General features: G+C 35.5%; 1 protein-coding gene across 1 annotated transcript in view; it reads left to right on the top strand.

Annotated features, from left to right (window-relative positions):
- LOC119568417 (solute carrier family 46 member 3-like) overlaps positions 1-5,000 on the top strand; it is a 39,694-nt gene that overhangs the window by 29,724 nt on the left and 4,970 nt on the right.

Below are 5,000 nucleotides of genomic sequence, written 5' to 3'. Positions count from 1 at the left end.
CACACACACACACACACACACACACACACAACACATACAAACACACAACACCCCCCCCCCCTTCCTCCCAAAATGACATTAACAGTTTCGTAAAAAAAAAAAAAATAATATATATTTTTTTCATTGGATAAATATGAAATACACATAGATAGACAGATAAATAGATAAATATGTAGATATGTGGATAGATGAGAATAGATAATAGACCATTAAAGATAAATAAACACAATTGCATACATTAAGATGAATAGCAGATAGGAATTTATATGCACATAAATATATTGCTTCGTTAAAAGATGGATAAGCTGGACTTTTATTTATCGTTATTTTTTTAATTCTAATTAATTAATTTCCGAAATGCAAAACTGACGAGTATAAACGAACAAAATTTTGCCTCTATAAGTTATATTATTTAAGAGCAAGTGCAAACACGTTATTTTCTAATTCAACAAATGTATTTGTACATCGAGGCATCGTATCGGAGGAGAGAAACAAACAAACAAACAAACAAACGGAAAATCATGATTTTATTTCGCGAAAAATAACTTTATATGAAATAATTATTACCTAATTTCCAACGCGAAACGACTTTAGCAATGTAACTTTAAATGCAAAAGCACATTAGGAACAAAAAACAGAGAGAGACAAAGAGAGAGATGGAGAGAGAAGGAAAGAACGAGAGAGAGCAAGAGAAAGAGAAAAAGAAAGAGAGAGAGAGAGAGAGAGAGAGAGAGAGAGAGAGAGAGAGAGAGAGAGAGAGAGAGAGAAGAGGAGAGAGAGAGAGAGAGAGCAATCCATTACACGTAAAATGCCTAAAGAGCCTCTGTAGAATAGATTTTCAGGATTTTAATTTGCATATTCAGAATACATAATATTCACGACAACGATTAATAAAACATGACACACAGACATACATACATGAGTGCACTGTTTAAAAAAGGAAATTCTGCTTTGATACATTATTCTTTGAACAGCAATACAGAGTGTAGTGTTGGCTGACTTGTACAGTACACAGGCACAAACGCACGCGCCAGTATTTCACGCCAAAGTAGCCAGATGCACCCCATTCCACGCCAAAATAGCAAAGGGCAGCCAATTCCACGCAAAGTAGCCAAAGAGAGGTTATTCCACGCCAAAATAGCCAGAGGCAGCCCATTCTACGAAAAGTAGCCAAAGAGAAGTTATTCCACGCCAAAATAGCCAGAGGCATCCCGTTCCACGCCAAAGCAGCCAGAGAGAGGCTGTTATACGCCAGAAAGGACCATTCTCCAGACCTAAATGGATTTAGAGTAGAAGCGAAAAGGGGGTTACTTTTTTGACGATTTTTACAAGCTCGCAAAGAGGGAGGAAGGGAGAGAGCAGTCAGATTGTACTGCAGCCTAAGTCAACATTGTGACTATTGACAAAAATCCCAGAAATATTCATGAAATCATTAATAAGACTCCTTGAAGTATTCATCAAAGTGAATAAATTAGTTTTAAGTGAAATAACAGTATCCTCAAAAAAACAAAGGGTGGGTTAAACCTTTATCAAATTCAAAGACCTCAAGTCGAAAATAGAATGTTAACTAGAATTTAAAATGATTCTTTTTGTGGCGGATTAGGCACTTTGACCTTTTGTTTGGGGGGGGGGTGGAGGTGAGATGAGAGAGATGGGGAAAGATAGATAGATAGATAGATAGAGAGAGAGAGAGAGAGAGAGAGAGAGAGAGAGAGAGAGAGAGAGAGAGAGAGAGAGAGAGAGAGAGAGAGAGAGAGGAGAGGAGGGGAGAAGAGAGAAGAGACAGAGAGAGAGAGAGAGAGAGAGAGAGAGAGAGAGAGAGAGAGAGAGAGAGAGAGAGAGAGAGAGAGAGAGAGAGAGAGAGAGAGAAAAGAAAAAAAAAAAAAAAAAAAAAAAAAAAAAAAAAAAAAAAAAATATATATATATATATATATATATTTATATAATATATATATATATATATATATATATATATATATATATACATATTATATATATATATAATATATATCTATATATATATTATTGTTAACTATGCTTTGAAGAACTGATAGAGACAGACGAATGAAACCCGGAGTGAATGGCAAGGAGGATAACAAAGAGGGAACGGAGGATGATAAGAATGAAAGGAATAGGGAGACTAGGTGATAAAGGGAGAAAGTTAGAAACGACAAATCCGAAACTAAATAAACGTAAAGAAAATAACAGTAACGATAATGATGATCATAACAGTAATAACAAAAACATCAGCAACAAAAAAAATAATAACAATAATAAAAACAACAAAAATAGTAATAATAACAGTAATAATAAGAAATAGATAGATAAATAAATAGGCGGATAAATCAATGAATTAACCAATACATGAATGAATTAAGATTAGATAGATAGATGAATAACTAATTCAATAAAAAGATAGACAAATAGACGTAAAAAATAGGTATATGAACAAACAGATAAATAATAAATAAAAGCAAATAAGTAAATAGATAAACAAACCAGATAAACAAAAAATTATAAATAAACAAATAAACAAGGAAAATATAAATAGATAAATCAAATAATTAGCAAACAAAAGATAGATTTAGAAAAAAAGATAAGTAAAGTGACAAACAAATAAATAAGTAAATAGATAAATAGATAATAGATAATATATAGATAGATAAATAAACAAATAATCAAAACAACGAATAAATAGAGGTAGGAACAAACAGATAACCAAATAAATAAACAGAAAAGCAAAGTAATAAACAAAACTGGTAGACAAAATATAGGAAAAAATTATGAGATTCCAGTTTTAAGGGCAGATTCCTAAACTCGCTTTTAGGAGACGATGATAAATGGAAAATAAAGAAAATATGATAATGCTAAGGATAGGAATAATAAAATCAATACAATAACATAAAGATCGGTAGTTTCTATTAGTAACAATATGATGATAGCAATATTACAAACAATAACAACAAAGGATAGGTAGTTTCAAAATACATATATTTGATAATGAGGATAATGATAGTAATGGCAATGGTAATAGCAAGAGAAACACGGAACTTAAGTTAATACGACCATTGCCGCAAGCAATAACAATACTGAAGTCACCCCGTTAAAAGAGATAGGAAAGAAAACGGCACCCAAAAGAACCATTTTCTTGGATAAAAAGAAAATGGGGCGAGAGATATTCACTTGTAAAGGTTTCCTCGAATGATTTTTTTTTTTTTTTTTGGGGGGGGGGGGGTTTACCTTTGCAAATATACATACCGAATGCCTTTCTCTGGCGGTTAATGGGAGCATGAGAGTCGAAAATGAGGCTTGGAATTGGTTAGAAATAGCTTGATTCGGAAAGTATGCTTTTTTTTTTTCCTTACTTACAGGGAGGCGAAATAAAATTTAAGTTTTATACACACCCAAGAGAACGTTTAAAGAGACGACTTTTCACTGAAATACGCACACTCTCTCTCACACACGCACACACGCACACACACACACACACCACCACCACCCACTACACCACACACATACACACACACACACACAAAACATATACACACACACACACAAATAAACAAATACACACAAACACAGACACATTCAAAAACAAAACCCCCACACAAAAACCCCCACAAATCACCACCAACACACACAAAACCCCCACACCCCACCCACAACAAAAAAACAAAACCCCCACGCTCACACACAAAAACCCCCCACAAAACCACACAACACACACAAACCCCCCCACTCACACACACACAAACAAACCCACAACTCACACACACTCCCACAAACAAACCCCACTCAAACAGAAACACACAAACACAAAGAAAAACACACACGCATTTCAGGAAACACATTTTCCCCAAACACCATTTTCCCCCCGGTGCGTCTCGAATGAAATGCATTGCAGCGAAAACGATTTTTTTGGTAAATGTTTCCTTAAAAAAAATTTTTTTTTTTTCGTTGTTTGGCAGAGAATTGAGAGCATGGGGAAGTTTCCCCCTGAAGCAGACGTTATTAAAATTTTCTAGGGAATGTAGGTGTAGACGACTTTTTCCTCTCTTTTCTCTTTTCTCTCCCTTTTCCCCCTCCTTCTCCCTCCCTCCTCCCCTCCCCCCCCCTTCTCTCTCCCCTTTTTTTTTCCCCTTCTCTCCCTCCTCTCTTTTCTCTTCTCTTTCTCTCTTTTTTTGTTTTTTTTTTTATTTTTTCTTTTCTTTTTAAAAAATAGTTGTTGTTTTTTTTGGGGTGTTGGTGTTTTGGGTGTGTGTGTGGTGTGTGTGGGGGTTTGGGTGTGTTTTTTGGTGGGTGGGGGGTTTTTGGGGTGTTTTTCGTGGTGTAGACAGTATATAAGATTAGAAGATATTAGAAAAAAAAAAAAGGTGCCCGACATTTCCAAAAGTGACAAAGATTCCCCCTTCACACGCGCCTAGATTTCCCTTTAGTCGGGGGCTCTTTTAGCATACTGGAACCTCCAGATCAACACACAACACACACAGATACCCACCACCAAAACATACCCACAACAAACCAACACACACACAGATACACACACCAACACACACACAACAACACACAAAACATACACATAACACACACCCACAACACCCCACACAAAACACAACATAACATACCACAACACAAACACACACACACACCAAACCCCACACACAACCACACCCACACATATAAAATTTATATATATTTTTTTTAATAATATATATATATTAAATATATAAATATGTGTGTGTGGGGTGTGTTTTGGGGTGTGTGTGTGTGTGTGTGTGTGTATTTCATTTTAGAATCTGTGGTGTGAGGTGGGAGGAGAATTTAAACACCCCCAAAAAAGAAAAAGGAGCAAAAAAAGAAAAGCAATCAGGAAACCCGAAACCCCGCAAAGCAACCAAAATTAAAATTCCCCAAAACAAGACCCATTTTCCCCATTCATAATGATTCCCGATCGCCCCCAATTCATTTCCCCCCCCACAAATCCCAGCAAACCCAAAAAT

The sequence above is a fragment of the Penaeus monodon genome, chromosome 43 (assembly GCF_015228065.2).
Source record: "Penaeus monodon isolate SGIC_2016 chromosome 43, NSTDA_Pmon_1, whole genome shotgun sequence".
NCBI classification, from domain to species: Eukaryota; Metazoa; Arthropoda; class Malacostraca; order Decapoda; family Penaeidae; genus Penaeus; species Penaeus monodon.
Note: the sequence above shows the minus strand (reverse complement) of the source record. Positions and strands in the feature narration are given on the sequence as shown.